Source organism: Bombus flavifrons, unplaced genomic scaffold (assembly GCF_040668555.2).
Source record: "Bombus flavifrons isolate JBK064 unplaced genomic scaffold, iyBomFlav1_principal scaffold0036, whole genome shotgun sequence".
NCBI lineage: Eukaryota > Metazoa > Arthropoda > Insecta > Hymenoptera > Apidae > Bombus > Bombus flavifrons.
Genome location: NW_027184781.1, coordinates 38,838 through 58,136, shown reverse-complemented (window position 1 = coordinate 58,136; position 19,299 = coordinate 38,838). Strand labels below are relative to the sequence as shown.

The 19,299-nt window shown below is 41.9% G+C and overlaps 1 pseudogene; it reads right to left on the bottom strand.

The window, feature by feature from the left end:
* Positions 1 to 913: 913 nt before the first annotated feature.
* Positions 914 to 18,988, bottom strand: LOC138189396 (SURP and G-patch domain-containing protein 1-like; annotated as a pseudogene).
* Positions 18,989 to 19,299: the final 311 nt, after the last annotated feature.

Genomic DNA, 19,299 nt, shown 5'->3' with positions numbered 1-19,299 from the left:
TTACATTCTAAGAGAACGTGTCAGACTTTTCACCTTGATGGAGACGTCGATACAATTGTTGATCAAGAAACGAGAACAGGCATACTCGGTATTACTGTGAAATGTGCATTCCATGATTATCAGGGCGCATCGATGTGAAATATGCATTAAAATTCCAACGACAACGACGAGAATGAAGAAATGGAAAAGATTAAATAACGAATCTAATCAAAATCGAAAAAAAGAATGCAATACAGTAATTCGGTAAATGCGATAAAGGAAAAAGTAACAAGATACGATCGGAAAGAAGATGTACAAGAAAATTAGTAAACCGACAGACTGGCAATGAGGTAGATCGTAGTATAAAAATGAAGAGAGGAAGAAAGCAGAGGGGAAAGGAAAGAGTACATTATAAATTCAAGTATACATAGGTATCGTCATATATGTATGTATGTAGATCGGTAAAATTGTTTCACTTATCGACACAAATTAACCGGAATGCTTTGTCACGGACTGAATACAGGATAGAGCTGATACCTGTCGCTGTTTTTACGTGTCCCATGTTTGGGGGACCATGTGACCTGTGAGGCGTGATATATTCCCTATGTTAGGGCAATGTATCAATCAGATCGATCAATGTAGAAGCGCTTAAGCACGCTTGTCCAATGTAATAGGAAATACTCTAATTTTTTTGAAGTTGGTATTCAGTTGGAATTTGTGAGACACGAAGTCCCATATAATTATGTTACGTCTACTCTGTACTTAATCGATGCTATTACAATCTAATACATATCGCACGGTGCATCAAATATGAAACCTACGTACAAATAATATATGTAACAAAACATTCACAGTTCATATTTCATTTAATAATTCTAATGAGCATTCATAATCGTACATACATACAATAAGAAAAACAGAGTAAACATCTATAGAAATAGAAACAAGATTGGGATTTCATTTATTATGTCACTATAACTGTAACTGTAATCTGTACGTTCAGTATAGTATGTCAAATATACAAAATAATGACAATTTATCTCCCAACTAAATGGAACATCACGATATATAATACCTCGAATACGATCTACTAATGTCACCTTCTTCTCAATAATAAGGTCTTCGAGGATTGTTCTAAAAATAAAAGGAAGAAAAATAAACATTTGATTAGTGGTTAAGTATATGAAACATAACTTTGGTATTGCGAAATTTTTTAGATGTTTGACAAAATTACCAAAGGATTAGGCCTAAATCTGTAGGCAAGCATCATTCTCTTTCTGTAGGCATCGAATTCATCGTCGTCCCTGGATACACCATCCGGTCTTTCGGAACCTAAACCAGCACTGTCGAATCTATTGGTTGCTCTATAGAAAAATGAGAAATGTCGGTACAACATCGAAGATATTGGTATTAATAAATGAAGTAGGAAATGGTCACAGATAGATCAAATAAAATGCTAAGGAAATTCAATAATACGGTAAACTTCTATCATAAAAATAATTCACATGTATTATATGTTTATATGTGAAATTAACGCGAATATAATAAGTACAATCAGTCAGGAACTACTTACTTATTAATAGGTTCGATGCGACCATTGCCTTCGCTACCTAATCCTTGTCCTTCGCTCCAACCAAGTTTTTGTAGCATGTGAAATCCTAAAGAATTGCAAACTTCGTTAATTTGGTTGTCAAACATAACTTACTGACAAAAAGATACATATATATTTTAATATATGTAAATACATGGACGCGCAAAGAAAGGCAGGCTGCGTACCGATGTTATCTTCTTTTAGTTTGTACTCCTTGTAATCGCTAAGGTCAGGTTCCTTCCCTTGATTAACTGCGTTATATTGTTCCATAAATTTTTTAAGTTCATCCGGTGGCAAGATATCACCAATATGATGCTTTCCTTCTGCTTGGGCCGTCAATTCTTCAGCCCACATTTGAGTAGCCTCCATTTCGGCAGATTTGAGTTTGTGTTCCCAAGTACCACCTTCCGTCTCTTCGTCACTGTCGTATTCGTATTTGTGCTTACCCTGTGCTTCTAAACGTCTTACTTCTTCTCTTTTTCTTAATAAGTTTTGGTAGAGAAGATTTATCTGAATGAAGGTTAGAATAAACGGTGAGTGAGTTGGCAGAATTTACACATAGTTGAATTAACAAAGTACTAAGCTCGATCTTAATCTTAAATCTTAAATGAACGCTTGAAATAAAACAATTTTAAAATAAACAATCTTGTCACCTTGTAATGATCTTCGGCTTTTTTCCTTTGCTCTTCAGTGAGATCTAACGTCCCCAAAGTTTGTCGTGCATATTGTATCAAGGCTGGATCGTTCCTTGATATTTTAGTTAACATAGGGTTCTTTGTTTCCGTACGTTGCACTTTTGGTGATGGAATTATAACAGCCGGTTGTCCAATTTGTCCAGGAATCGCGATACCTGGCTGTGAAAAGCCACTACTACTTTGCTGTTTATTATGGCTGGTTAACGTGTTCATTTCTGCTACAGGCACCTTATTATCTGGATCACCCCATCGGCTACGTCTTTTTCGTTTACGTTCTTCCTTGTTGTCTTCCTTTGATCGATCTGTAGAATTGTTATCGCTCTCTCTCTCGTTTCTTTTCTGTTTAATGTACAAATAATTATAATCAATAATGGTAGATGATGACACGATGCAAAAATAAATATACATTATATATACCTTGTGGTGAAACATGCTTGTTAGAGGTAGGACCTTGATCGCTATCGTCATTATCGCTGAGAGCTTCTTCCGGACAATAGAGTTCCGCGCCGGTGTTTTTATTTTCCTTAACGGATTTTTCGGTGCGAAATTTTGCCAATCCCCTGTACTGCATATAGGCTGCACTTTGCTTTTGGTGCAGAAACCTTGATTAAAACAAAACTTAAAACTTCTGACGAGTAACATAGTCTCCTAAATTAAATTCCTTTAGATTAAAAGAGACACAATAAAGAGGGAAAAAAATAAAAGAAAAAAAAAGAATAAGAAGAAAGAATAGAAGATAACAGGTGTTTTATAAGAAAACAGCTCGTATATTCGTATGTTCGTCCAATATGTCACGCCTTTGATTCGTCAATTACATTGAAGAATTTAGGTATTGTCTTTGTTTTATAAAAGGAATATTTTATAAACTAATTAGGGGAACATACTCTAACGTATGTTGTTTTACAGAGGATAAAATAGTAATTATAAATAATTGTAAATAAGAAATGAAGATAGACATTCACGTTTTGGACGCACGATATATGTATGATTAGAAAACTTATTGGTCAAATTTTAATTACAATTTCACCACAATTTCAATTTATCGTTATTATCAAATATTATCGGTAAGATTTCGCTATTTGATTAAAAAGGAAGTAGAGAACGGAGAAGTGATACAGACAAAGCAAGCATTGTAATACATTACACCTAGATGCTGTATCTAGTGCTTGAAATAGAGCAATGTTGTACAAAAAAGACGAACGAACGATACGTAAGGTGAAATAAAGAAAATGTGATATGTGCAAACGCTACACGTATAAAGACACTATAGATGGGGGACCAGAGAGGACAGTAGTTACCATAATTTAGGATCTTGGGCATTCTTCTCTCGTGCTTCTTATTCGATTTCATCCCCACAGTCAGTGACGATGCGTGCCAGCTGCTCAGCCTCTAGGGGACACACTTAGAAGCCTTTGTCAGACATGCGTAACAACGCTAAAAGCTCTGGATTTTGTTTTTGTTTCTGTAGTGTAGAACACGTATTCGTCTACACGAATGATCAGCACGAATTTGCTTTTTGCAAGTTTCGTATTCGCCCACGCGTCTTGTATTCGGCGTATCGCGCGCGCGCATACGCATACGCACGCACACTTACATATTCTGGACTGCGCGAACAAGTAATCCATTTTACAAGAAATAACTTGTTCTTCGTAAATATAAACATGCGGCGATACGCCGAAACGAAGAAATAAATGAAAATAATCGACATATCGTACCTAGCTGTTCAGAGGCTTGTAGATCAGTCAATGGCCTCACTGGTGGTGGCACTTGTACATTAGGTGGTCCCATAGGTACCTGAGCGACTTGATTAGGAAGAGGGTAACTGGACGACATTAAAGAAAGCGGCGGTCTGGCGTTTGGAATTAAGGAAGGGGGTGGTACATTCGGAGGTGGAATATTAAAATTGGGCGCTGGAATTGAATTCATATTCGAGGCAACATTGTGAACTGGTGGTGGAGCGGACATCATCACAGATGGTATTACATTTGGCTGTGGGACGTTTGGGACATTTGGCACGTTTGATGCATTCGGTACACTGACCACGCTTGTCTGCGTAGCCGGAATCGATATTACGCTTGGTGGCATTTGTGTCATTCTCGATAATATATTAGGAGGAAGAATGTTTGGAGGTGGTAAGTTTATAGGTTGTAATGGTGTAGGAGGTGGTACACCGCATTGCTGTCCGGTTGAAGCTAAGTGTCGTCGCGTACTCGATTCTGATGACACCAATAATGTGGACGATAACGAAGATAATGACAAAGATGTTGATGGCGATGATGACGGTAACGACGACGACGACGACGACGACGACGTCGACGACGACGACGACGACGACGTCGACGACGACGACGTCGACGACGACGACGGCGGCGGCAACAACAATAACGGCGATGGCGACAGCGACGACGACGACGACGGCGGCGGCAACAATGACGGCGACGACGACGACGACGGAGTCTAAACAATATATATATATATATATATGTCGGGTGCACATTGGAATTAGGATTGGGGCGTGAAACGAATCGTCGTTTGGTTTACGCATTGTCGATAAGCAATAGAGAAGACATTGACTAGTGCAGATACGATTATTATGGAATTGGACAAGCAACCGTGGCAATTAGACACTCGAGAAACTAATGATAATGATCCTAGGTTCAATAACGAATCCGCGGTCGACGGGGTGATGGATGAACGTGCCCACAAAATCTAAGTCGGACTCTTTGTTAAAACGGTGAATACCCACCGAGCGTACAGACGCTAAGTGAGTCGCTAATACGATCTCGCGAGAGAATGACTTTTCGTCGCGACGATGCTGCAGAGGAAAACTATGATGGGGTGTGTCTAAGGACACGAGATCATCGGATTCGTCGAGGATAGTCCTCGTTCAGAAAGTAAGGGAAATTAACGTTGCTGCTAATTGGTCAATCTCCATATCGGTGGTTAGAAAAGATGCCAGCCGCCCTCGAAGGAAAGTTGCTAGTGGGAGACGCCGTTCGTTGAAAGAAATAGATCTCCCCTATCTTCCCGTAGTTGGGACAAAGACTGTTTATCTGTTTGAAGGACTTTAGGTAACTAGATATTAGTGTTTATAACGGCCCTCGGGCTAGCTGATCACGTACTGTGGAGAGACATCGACATCTGGCAATCATCTTTCTCGAAGAATAGGAACTGCGTGTGGCCACGGGACAGAGACCGTTGGAATGTTTACTGTCATGTGTCGCCAGAGATATTTCTTTTAAGGAGAGCTATAGAATTACTTCATACCTTTGTTAGGCAAAGCGTTCATTCCGTGACCGCGGCTACGTTCGGCGACTGGCTATCGCCTCGAGCCCAAGCTCATTATCACAAATCTTGAACAAATACAATCGGATCGAAAGACGACAATTGTTTAATTACGCCTATGATAGAATCTAGATTACGGTGTTAAGGGATTTTCCCGGGGTTCCAAAGGGAGGACTCCGATGTCCTTTCATCTCCGACATATATATATATATATATATATATATATATGTCGGAGAGGAAAGAACACCGGAGCCTCTGGAATGCTGGATAATCCCGCAACATTGTAACCTAGAGCCTACTATAGCTGTAATTAAACAATTGCAGTTATTCAACCTAATTGTAATTGTCCGAGATTTGTGATAGTGAGCTTGGGCTCGAGGCGACAGTCGGTCGCCAACGTGCCCGCGGTCAAGGGATGAACGTTTTGCCTAACAAAGGTATGAAGTAATTCTATAGCTCTCCTTAAAAGAAATATCTCTGGCGACACACGACAGTAAACATTCCAACGGTCTCTGTCCCGTGGCCACACGCAGTTCCTATTCTTCGAGAAAGATGATTGCCAGATGTCGATGTCTCTCCACAGTACGTGACCAGCTAGCCCGAGGGCCGTTATAAACACTAATATCTAGTTACCTAAAGTCCTTCGAACAGATAAACAGTCTTTGTCCCAACTACGGGAAGATAGGGGAGATCTATTTCTTTCAACGAACGGCGTCTCCCACTAGCAACTTTCCCTCGAGGGCGGCTAGCATCTTTTCTAACCACCGATATGGAAATTGACCAAATAGCAGCAACGCCAATTTCCCTTACTCCCTGAACGAAGACTATCCTCGACGAATCCGATGATCTCGTGCCCTTAGACACACCCCGATATAGTTTTCCTCTGTGGCATCATCGGGACGGAAAAGGCATTCTTTCACGCGATCTCGTCAACTGAAGGAAGTAACGTTCTTACGAATTATTGTGCGGACTTAGACTTCGCGAACACGTTCAACCATCATCCCTCTGACCGCGGTTTCGTTATCGAACTCGAGACCATTGTTACTAGTATCGCGGGTGCCTAATCACCACAGTCGATTGTTAAACTTGTATCATCCGTGCCTGTGCTAATAAACTGTGTCTTTATTATATCGCAACGATGGCTAATTTCAATGAAGACTCACCAAACACCCACAATCCTGACCCCAACGCCACTCCGACATATATATATATCGGAGATGAAAGGAAAGCCGAAGCCGTTCCTTGGAAATTTTGGGAACATCTTCTAGTAGTCTAGCCTGGACTTTATCATAGCTGTAACTGTTCGAGATTTGTGATATCAAGATTGGGTTCGAGGCGACAATTGGTCGCCGAACGTAGTCACGGTCACGGGATGTACTCAGGCAGAAACTGCCTAACAACGGCGTTTGGAATTTTCTCGATGCTTCCAACGAGTCTGCCTAACAACGGCGTTTGGAACTTTCTCGATGCTTCCAACGAGTCTGCCTAACAACGGCGTTTGGAACCTTCTCGATGCTTCCAAACGGGTATAGAAAAACAAATGCAATTGTACAGCGAGAAAAATCTCGACGAGGCTGGCATTCGTCTTGTGACTGCTTTGGAGTGTGACACGTTGTGTTTCTGTGCTTGGGATCGGTCTGCGCTTGGTGAGGAGTCGTCCCGTTGATCGTGGATTCGTTTGAACTCAGAATTATTGTTTATAACGATTATTGACTTATTGTTTGTGAATCATATTATTCATTGAACTTGCTATCCGTTAAACGTATTATTCATTAGCTTTATTATTTGTTAGACTTACTAACCATTCAACTTATTATCCACTAACTTTTTTATTTGTTTAACTTATTGTTCGTTAGATTTATTTTCCACTAACTTTGTTATTTGTTAAGCTTATTATTCACTAGACTTATTATTTGTTGATCTTTGTAGTAGACTCGTGTATACGTGAAAGTATAGTCTCGGTTGTGTTGAACAATGGATGGCTCACGTGGGGAGTTGTCGCGCGCCCAAGATTCCAATCTCTCCCCGACATCAGAAGTGGGATCAGAACCACTTAAAGTGATACAAGAACAGATGGCATTTATGCGCGAGTTAATTCAGACGCTAGCGCAAAAACGGAGGGAGCTTGAGCCGAATGTTAAACCCGGAAAATGTTCATTACCACGCTTTAACCCCGAAGTCGCAGGCGCCGATCCCGCCGCATCGTCCAAGGTGGTTTGCTTCAAGTGTCGTGCGTAGGGCCATATCGCACCTGATTGTCCGCTACTGCAGAAGAGAAAACCCGGCCCCAAGAACAAACGTCGAGTTGACTCCTGCGTGGTGGAGTCTCCAGCTGGTAGTTTAAGTCATCTGGGTGCGTCGTTCCCATTTTGTTTCGATTCCGGAGCCGAATGCTCATTAATTAAAGAATCTATATCTTCGAAATTTTCTGGCAAACGAACGACTGATGTAGTAGTAATGCGAGGCATAGGAAATACTTGTGTTAACAGTACATTTCAGATCTTGTCCACTGTATTTATTAACGGTTTTACACTGGAGATAACTTTTCATGTCCTTGCTGATAGCTACATAAAATAAGATATCATGATTGGTCGTGAAATCTTGAGTCAAGGTTTTGACGTGAATATTACACGAAATAGCGTCGATATTTGCAAGACAAAAATGGTTAACGCCTGTAGCAAAGTCGCGGAAGATGCGGTCAACATTAACGAGATCAACACTGATGTAGTTGGTAACGACAAAAATCGATTGATCTCTGTTCTCGAAAAATTCAAAGAGTCATTTATTACGGGTTTCCCGCGGACGCGTGTGAGTACGGGCCAGTTAGAAATTCGGTTGATTGACCCTAATGTCACCGTACAAAGAAGTCCTTACAGACTTAGCGGGGAAGAGCGGAGAATAGTGCGCGAGCGGATAAGTGAACTGATTAGGGCAAAAATTGTAAAACCTAGTAATTCGCCGTTCGCGAGCCCCATGTTACTCGTGAAGAAGAAGGACGGATCAGACAGATTGTGCGTAGATTTCCGGGCGCTAAATAAAAACACGGTCGCGGATCGGTATCCCTTACCCCTTATTGCTGATCAAATCGTGAGATTGCAGAGTGCGAGATACTTCATTAGCTTTGACATGGCCAGTGGATTTCATCAGATCCCTATTCACCCTAACTCCACTGAATATACAGCGTTCGTCACCCCCGACGGTCAGTACGAATATGTAACGATGCCGTTTGGGTTGAAAAATGCACCAGCCGTTTTCCAGAGAGCCATTTTCAAAGCCTTAGGCGACCTTGCTTATTCATACGTCGTAGTTTACTTGGATGACGTCTTAATTATCGCTGACTCGGTAGATCAAGCCCTAGAACGATTGAACATCGTATTAGATACCCTTGTAAAAGCCGGATTCTCTTTCAACTTTTCAAAATGTTCTTTTCTAACGACCTCGGTACTCTATTTGGGTTATGTAATTTGTAACGTAGAAGTTCGCCCCAACCCGGGTAAAATACACGCCTTAAGCTCTTTACCCGCACCGACGACCTTTACACAGCTTCGGCAGTTCATCGGTCTAGCTTCTTATTTTCGAAGTTTCGTTCCAAAATTCTCACAAGTAATGAAACCTTTGTATGCACTCACTTCCGGTAACAAGAACATAAATTGGACGGATAAACATGAAAAGATAAGGCAAAAAGTAATTTCTATTCTGACCGATGAATCGGTGCTAATGATATTTGATCCCAATTACCCAATAGAGCTACACACCGACGCTAGTTCAGAAGGCTACGGGGCTATCCTAATGCAAAAGGTCGAAGGTAAAAATAGAGTAGTAGAGTATTACAGCAAAAAGACTAGCCCAACGGAATCTAGATATCATTCCTATGAATTAGAAACGTTAGCAGTCGTAAACGCCGTCAAGCATTTTCGCCACTATCTACACAGGCAAGAATTCCTTGTTGTCACTGTTTGCAATTCCTTGAAGGCATCCAGCAATAAGGTGCATTTAAATGACAGGATTTACAGGTGGTGGGCTTACCTACAAACTTTTACCTTTGACATTATGTATCGGGAAGGCAGACGAATGGCTCACGTCGATTTCTTTTCGCGGAACCCCGTAGACTCGGATCACCATACGATCGTCAAAATTGCCGAAAAAGAACTCAATCTGGCCGAAATCTCCGAAGATTGGCTCTTGGCGGAGCAACGTCGCGATCCTCAAATTACGGAAATCGTCGATAAGTTGCGGAACGACGAGCTTGCGGACGACGTCGCGAATACGTACGAATTACGATCCGGCACCCTGTACCGTAAGATACAAAGGAGAGGCAGAACTCTCTGCTTGCCCATTGTCCCAAGAGGCTTTAGGTGGTCCGTGATCAACCATGTGCACCAGTCAATCATGCACTTAGGATGGGATAAAACGCTCGAGAAACTGTACGAGTATTATTGGTTCGAGGGAATGGCGAAATATGTTCGTAAATTCGTTGAGAACTGTCATGCTTGTCGAGTTTCGAAGGCTAGTTCAGGTAAAATACAAGCTGAATTACATCCTATACCTAAGACCAGCATACCCTGGCATACAGTTCACGTGGACATAACGGACAAACTAAGCGGTAAAAGTGATTCGAAAGAATATGTCATTGTTTTGGTCGACGTCTTCATTAAATTCGTATATCTGCATCATACTCGTAAAATAGATTCCCTTAGTATCGTTAAAACACTTAAGTATACTATATTTTTATTCGGGAGTCCTCGCTGGATAATAGCGGACCAGGGAAGATCTTTTAAGGGCAAAGAATTTCAAGACTTTTGTCAAGATAGACACATTAAACTCCACTTAATGGTAACCGGTGCTAGTAGAGCTAATGGACAGGTAGAGCGTATTATGGGTACGCTAAAAAAAAATATGTTCACAACAATAGAAACGACCGGGCGGTCTTGGCAAGACGCGATCGGGGAAACACAACTGGCTTTAAATTGTACACCCAACCGCGTGACTAAGTCGAGCCCATTGGAACTAATAATTGGTAAAACAGCGAGACCCCACAGCTTGCCCGTACCCGACAACATCAAAGAAAGAGAAGTAGATATCTCCCATGTAAGACAACAGGCGATACAGAACATGGAGAATTGCGCTAGCTATGATAAAGACAGGTTCGACAAAACGAAAGCCAAGGTAGTTGGGTTTAACCTTGGTGACTTTGTGTTACGAAAAAATTAGGAAAGGAACCAAACGAAGTTGGACCCGAAATTCAGGGGTCCATTCGTGATAGCAGAGATTTTGGAAGGGGACCGATATACTTTAAAGACCTTACACGGTAAACGGACATACAAGGACAGTCATGACAAACTAAGAAAAATGCCAAATAGTTGCGTTCCTGCTGAGTTGGACGTCTGCGGCGATGACAGCGACGGTGATAATAACGATGCGAGTACACGGACCTCAGAGGATCATTAATACCACGTTGTGGCCGTGCATCCAGTGTGGTGCTCTGCGCCTTCGTAATATGTCCAGTGGGACACTCTGCGCCTTCGTAATATGTCCAGTGGGACACTCTGCGCCTTCGTAATACGTCCAGTGGGACACTCTGCGCCTTCCTAATACGTCCAGTGGGACACTTTGCGCCTTCGTAATACGTCCAGTGAGACACTCTGCGCCTTCGTAATACGCCCAACGTGGTAACACGATCCAACAATCTGAGATTCACCCGTGTACGAAATCGAAAATGATCTGTCGTGTCGTTGCGGTCTGACTGGTGACTCACGGAATGCAACTAGCACTTCGAAATACAAACTATGACACTACCAATTTGAGTTCTGTTTCATTTCCTTGCTTGTTAAACCTTCGAATAAAATCTTGTTGTCGAACTGGACCCTTGACGTATTTGGAACATTTAACTGAATGGTAGATAATATCAGTTACAACGAGTCTAATGTTAAAAAAAAACTCTGTATTTTAGCTACACACGAGGACGTGTGACAGTCAGAATGGCCGTGTCGAAGATGAAAGGAAAGCCGAAGCCGTTCCTTGGAAATTTTTGGAACATCTTCTAGTAGTCTAGCCTGGATGTTATCATAGCTGTAATTGTTCGAGATTTGTGATATCAAGATTGGGTTCGAGGCGACAATTGGTCGCCGAACGTAGCCACTGTCACGGGATGTACTCAGGCAGAAACTGCCTAACAACGGCGTTTGGAATTTTCTCGATGCTTCCAACGAGTCTGCCTAACAACGGCGTTTGGAACTTTCTCGATGCATCCAACGAGTCTGCCTAACAAGGGCGTTTGGAACCTTCTCAATGCTTCCAAACGGGTATAAAAAAACAAATGCAATTGTACAGCGAGAAAAATCTCGACGAGGCTGGCATTCGTCTTGTGACTGCTTTGGAGAGTGACACGTCGTGTTTCTGTGCTTAAGATCAGTTTACGCTTAGTAAGGAGTCATCCCGTCGATCGTGGATTCGTTTGAACTCAAAATTATTGTTTATAACGATTATTAACTTATTGTTTGTAAATCATATTATTCATTGAACTTACTATCCGTTAAACGTATTATTCAATAGTTTTATTATTTGTTAGACTTATTAATCGTTCAACTTATTATCCACTAACTTTATTATTTGTTAAACTTATTATTCGTTCGATTTATTTTCCACTAACTTTATTATTTGTTAAGCTTATTATTCACTAGACTTATTATTTGTTAATCTTTGTAGTAGACTTGTTTTCCCGTGATATCCATGTGAACCGTGTGCCAAGGTATGCTGGTCTTAGGTATAGGATGTAGTTCGGCTTGTGTTTTGCCTGAACTAGCCTTTGAAACTCGACAAGCATGACAGTTCTCAACGAATTTGCGAACGTATTTCGCCATTCCCTCGAACCAATAATACTCGTACAGTTTCTCGAGCGTTTTATCCCATCCTAAGTGCATAATTGACTGGTGCACATGGTTGATCACGAACCACCTAAAGCCTCTTGGGACAATGGACAAGCAGAGAGTTCTGCCTCTCCTTTGTATCTTACGGTACAGGGTGCCGGATCGTAATTCGTACGTATTCGCGACGTCGTCCGCAAGCTCGTCGTTCCGCAACTTATCAACGATTTCGGTGATTTGGGGGTCGCGACGTTGCTCCGCCAAGAGCCAATCTTCGGAGATTTTGGCCAGATTTTGAACGGGAAATAGTTACGTTGCTATAGTTTAAGAATGGGTCTACAACGCGTAGACTATTTTCATTTTCTTCCCCTACGAGATCTGACGAGATAAAGAGATGAACAAGAAATTGCATATTATATTATTATTAACAGATGTAATACAATCATAGACAGAGAAAATGATTATGCACGCTTGCTCCCAGGTTATAATCGAATTTTCGCAGTATTGTTAGTTCGATGTCACCGTCCTAGAATTCTAATACATAATATTGGAATTCCAATATCGCACCGCATCAGGTTTGCCGCTTTATTCAGCTTTTATTCGTCACAATCCTTCGATTAACCTTTCTTTACTCCACTCAGCTCCAAGATAAGTGTTACTCTTTCTTTTATACTGATTCTATATCTTGAGGTTAACACGAACATGAAATAAGAGAAGGCGAGTAAATGGTATATACAAATGTGCTTGAATTACGAAGCTTTTCATTAACAATTAAAAAATTTGCCTTGAGATGTTTCAGCCACGTTATCCATATTAACAAATCCTTCCTGTATTTTGAACGTTAAGAGCGGCAATTTAATCGATTTAGCTTCCACTGACACAGCGTGGAATCACTTTCGACTAAAAGTACGACATCTGTCCTAAACACGCGAAAACCTATCTTGACGGGTGTGTCGCAGAAATTGTTCAGCAACGAAAAAAGATCAACCGCATTCCTCCAAATGGAACAACACCTTTCTGAATACAATAATTGATCTGTCTTGTAGACACTTATAAGAAATTATTAACGTATCTATGGGCTATATAGAAAGTACAAATAGCTGACAGACGAAATACCTGAAGGCGTTCAAGAGCATGAAGAGTATAATGCGCTTCGAATTGCCGACATACCTCTAATTGCGGTGAATTGAATATTTCAGCCAAAATATGAACAACTGCATATACATTGGATTTGGACGGGACCGGAGTTGATATAGCGTAAACCGGCCGATGTACGCAGTATTTGGCAGCAAATATGCAGCATAACACACATCGAATTGTCGACATATCTGAAATAGAAGCGGAGATATGTTGATTTGAATATTTAAGACAGAATCTGTAAAGCAGTAACTACGCTAAATTTGACAGGGAATAGAGTCAACATTGGATTTGACCTCGACCCGAGTTGACATAATGTAAACAGGAGCAGGACCGCTGTATTTGGCAGCAAATGTGGATTATAATCCGCATCGAATTGTCGACATACCACCAATAGCAGCGGAGATACGCTTAATTGAATACTAAAGCCTAAATGTGGAAAACTGAAAATACAAAGGATTTGGCAGTGACCGGGGTTGATATAGCAAAAACCGACTGATGCGCGCTGTATATGGCAGGAAATGTGTAGTAATACGCTCATCAAATTGTCGATATATCAGCAATTAAACCGAGATACATTCAAATGAATATTCAAGCCTGAATACGCCGAACTGTAATATCACTGTTATTTGACATCGATCAGAGTTGACATAGCGTAAACAGGAGCACGTGCGCTACATTTGGCAGTAAATGAGGAGTACAACTCTCATCGAATTGTCCACATACCACCAATAGCAGCGGAGATACGTTGAATTGAATACTTAATCCTTAATATGCAGAACTGCAATGACAGTGAGTTGGCGATAGACCAGAATTGACATAGCAAAAACCTGCTGATGCGCGCTGTATTTGGCAGCAAATGAGGAGTATAACGCGCATTGGTTCGTCGACATACCACCAAGAACAGCGGAGATACGTTTAGTTGGAATACTTAAGCCTAAATATGCAAAACTGCAATTGCAAACGATTTCGCAGGAACCTGGGTTGACATAGTAAAAACCGTGTGATACAAGCTGTATTTAGCAGCAAATATGGAGTAGAACGCGCATAGAATTGTCGACATATCTCCAATATAAACGGAGATACGTTCAAATGAATGCTTACTGCTAAATATGCTACACTGTAATCACTATGGATTTCAGAGCACACAGAGTTGACATTGCACAAACCGGTTGATGTGCGCTGTATTTGGCAGCAAATTTGGAGTAGACCGCTCACCGAATTGTCCACATATCTCCTATGGAAACGGGGAAGCGTTCAATTCAATATTTAAGGCAGAATCAGCAAAATTGCAATTGCGCTGGATTTGACAGAGCACAGATTTGACATAGCGCAAACTAGCTCAAGGGCGCTGTATTTGGCACCAAATGTGGAGTATAACGCGCATCAAATTGTCGACATATCACCAATAGCAGCTGAGAGGCGTTCAATTGGATACTTAAGCCAAAATATGCCAAACTGCAAATACAATGGTTTTTTACAGGACACAGAGCTGACATTGCGCAAACCGGTTGGTGTGCGCTGTATTTGGCAGCAAGTTAGGAGTATATCGCGCATCCAATTTTTGACATACCACAAATGGCCGCGGAGGTACGTTTAATTGAATATTGAAACCTGGATATGCAGTACTGCATTAACATTGGATTTGACCTCGACCCGAGTTGACAAAATGTATACAGGTGCAAGTGCGCTGTATTTCGCCGCAAATGTGGATTATAACGCGCATCGAATTGTGGACATATCTCCAATGGAAACGGACATACGTTTAACTGAACACTAAATACAGAATATGCTAATCAGCAATTACGCTTGATTTGACAGAGAACAGAGTTGACACAGCGCAAACCGGTTGAAAGGCGTGGTATTTTGCAGCGAATGAGGAGTATATCGCGCATGAAATTGTCGACATACCACCAATAGCAGCGGAGATGCGTTTAATTGAATATTGAATGCTGAATATGCATACTGCAATAACATTGGATTTAACCTCGACTCGAGTTGATATAATGTAAACAGCACATAATGCATATAATGTAAAACGCGCATCGAATTGCCGACATATCTCCAATGAAACGTTCAATTGAGTATTTAAGACAGAATCTGCAAAATTGCAATTACAATGAATATGGGAGGGACGTAAGTTGAAATAGCGCTAACTGGCTGATGCGCGCTGTATTTGGCAGCGAATGCGGAGTATTCAGGCCATTCACCGCGGGCAGACGGACACCAGATATCCGCTCATCCTTACTGCGTACCCTCAATAGTCTTAAGGACCCGTCATAAATCCGAGTAATTTGCTAGCTAAGGTCCTTCAGACCGAACAAATATCTTTTTTTTATTACTTTTTAACGACTATTGTCTACTACGGCTTGACAAGGGAAAGCTAGTTTTTCTCACGTACGGTGCTTCCTACTAGCAACTTTCTATCGAGGGCGGCTAAGATCTTCCTAATCCACCAACCTTCGTTTGGCCAATCAGAAGCAATGTATACTGCCCTCACTTTCCTGTCCAAAATGTCATGATCAAATCCGATGGTCTCGCGCCCTAGACACACCCATCGCTAGCTTTCCTCCTACACAGCATCGTCACCCAACTTTACTTGTCCTACACCGCAGGGAAAGTCAACGACTTGTCCTACACCGCAGGGAAAGTCAACCACTTGTCCTACACCGCTGGGAAAATCAACTACTTCTTCTACACCGTTAGAAAAGTCAACTACTGCTTCTACACCGTTAGAAGGGTCAACTTTCAACGTCGAAGTCTAACATCTAAATCTAACGCTATGTAAATTAACATACTAAATTCAACTATAACAGCCTTGTTCTATTGTACATCTATATTATCTTCGTGCGCCAATGTGTCATCTCGGAATTGTATCTACTCAACAGTGTAACTTAAGTGTTGGAAATAAAACCCCTATTCTCACCCCTATTATCTTAACGGAAATCAGGGGATCGATCTACTCGTGCTGTCGATTATTATAATCGTAACGGGAATTTACGACTCCCGTTGACGCCTCTCCTCACGATTGCGTCTCTTCGCGATTGGTCGAAATTACAATATGTATATAACATTCAATAAGCCTACCAATAACCGACTCGCGATTTGAACAAACTAATTAATAAATTGCTACACAACCTAACAATTAAGCAAGAATAACCTATGATTCGACAACTCGGCGAAGAATAAACCTTGATTCGAAAACTTAACCAATAACACTTAAGATAAAATAAAATAAATAAAATCGATTAGTAAACTGATGGAAATGTCACAGTACGATTCGAAAACCTAACCAATAACAATTAGTATAAAATAAAATAAATAATATCGATTAATAAACTACACTAGACGTGAGCCGATCAAATAAATCAAGAATAAGAAGGATTATATACGACAAATTAGCAAAATAAAGGAAAAGCAACAAGAGGAAGATATACGGCAATCAACTAACGAAGATGGAATATGTAAAATACAAAATAAGAAAATAAAAAAAAGGAAGAATTAAAAATCATTGAATAAAACTAACTACTGAATTGAACGAGTCGCGAACCGAACAAATAAATCAAGAAATAAGAACAATCACATACTACGTAATAGTAAGGGAGAATAAACGGAACAATAGGAGGACACATTTTGATTAATCTACAAGTATAAAATATGTAAAACGATTGAAGAAACTAATTAATAAACAGTACAAGCCGTAAACTGCCCTGATGATTCAAAAATAAGAATGACTACAGAAAGGAAATAATTGATACAACAGGAATACATATTTTTAATTAACAAATACAAGGAATAAAATAGATAAAATATTAACGACTAAGCAAACCTGTTAACAAATCAAGCGATTAAGAACAATTAACACCATAACAAACTTGAAGATTTACATACAGAAATTCTACCGTCAAGTATAAACATATATGTAAATCACATTAAACAAATAATAACCTAGTAAACATTAGAAATAAAACTGTCAATGCTATGTAACAAATCCAAAATTATCACATTACAAAATCATTTATGTATATATGAAATCAAATAATTAACATTCTAACGAATACATAACCTAAAATATACAATACTACATTATTAAAGAATTTTATATGAAAACCACACTGTCAGAAATATATATATGTCTGTGTGTGTTCTACACTATTAAATCAAAGAATTAGTAATCTAGTAAACATAAAATAAAATACATAATTAAGACTAGCCAACATTTCAGTAAATTTAAAGAACTATATATGAAAAACTACATTACGAAACATACATGCATACATATTTCGAACCAAACTACTAATAATCTAAATGAACATAAAAGAAATAGAACACACAATATAACACTATTGAAACTAACTTTTTATTTTTTTCTTTTTTTATTAACGTGGAGGAAATCCGCACGGACACCAGGTCGCTTCTGGGGAAAAGCGGTGTGGTAGTGCCAGACTCCAACCGACTAAAACCTCCACGATAACCGTCCCGGCTGCGATCGAGAGGGGGGCCGGGAACTGGTGAAAGCGATACACCGTGCCCCCCTCCCGCGCTCAATACGTCTCCTAATGGAGTGATGTGCGGCCACGTCACACCGCGCCCCGTCGCCGGAGCCGCCGTGCCAGGCAGTCCGGTTCCCCTACCGGGCTTCTTTGCGGCCCCAGGGCGCTGAGCTGCCAGCGCCTAAGCTTGCAGCCCACCGAGGGGACGCGGCGGACCTAGTGCGTCTCACCGAATCGTGTCCATGGCCTATGCCGCGCCCTCGCCGTTCAATCCTCTCAGGGTGAGAGTACCGCACCCCTCACCCTCCCCGCTGCCTCTTTTCGAAGCATGGCTTGCTCAAAGAAGGAGGTCACGGCCCTCCTCCTTCTCTGGCTTACGGACAATGCCTCGAGGATCGTCGGCGGCGATAGATCACAACCGATTTCCACGATGAGGTCGTGGCGCGGCCGCACCCACGCCGGGCAGTATTCCAGCGTGTGCTGCACCGAATCCACGCTCGCATCGCAATGTTGGCAGTGCGCGGTCGCTATCTCCCCTACTTGGTGCAGATAGTCACCGCACCAACCGTGTCCGGTGAGCACCTGCGACACTCTGTAGGTCAGGGGGAGGCCCGCCGCCGTCCAACCAAACGTCCCAGTTTGGAAAGACGGCCCCGAGGACGCTTACCACCCTGCGCACCCACTCTCGTGACGATGCTGGCGCGCCATCTGTCTTGCCATCTGTCGCCTAATCCTGACGTCGGCGCCCACCGAGCCCGCCCCACCTGACAGACCCCGAGTTGGGAGATAAATCTCACGACACCTCAGGGCCTGCAGTTCGAACGGGGGAAATCCGGCGGGCACCGCCGCTGCCGCCGCCGAAATGGTGCGGAAGCCTGTTACTACCCTGATGGCCGCCGTCCTGTGCAGCCTCCTGACCACTAGGAGACTGCGACGGTTGGTCATCAGGTCCTCCGCCCAGATCGGAGCTTCGTAGAGGAGCCTCGATCGCACCTTGCCGGCGTACAGCCGGCGCACTCCGACGTCGGGTCCGCCCAGCCGAGGCAGCAGACGTCCTGAGGCGTTCGCCGTCGCCTCAACAGACGGCGTCAGGCGCTCGAGTTAGCGCCGACGGTCCAGTGGCTGTCTAGGGTCAGGCCCTGATACTTCATGCTGGTTCCGACCCTGATCTCAGCCCGCTCCAACCTCAGGAGATAACCCGCTGGAGGCGTCCCGTGATCGGCCTTGCGACAAAACCACATTGCCTCGGACTTCTC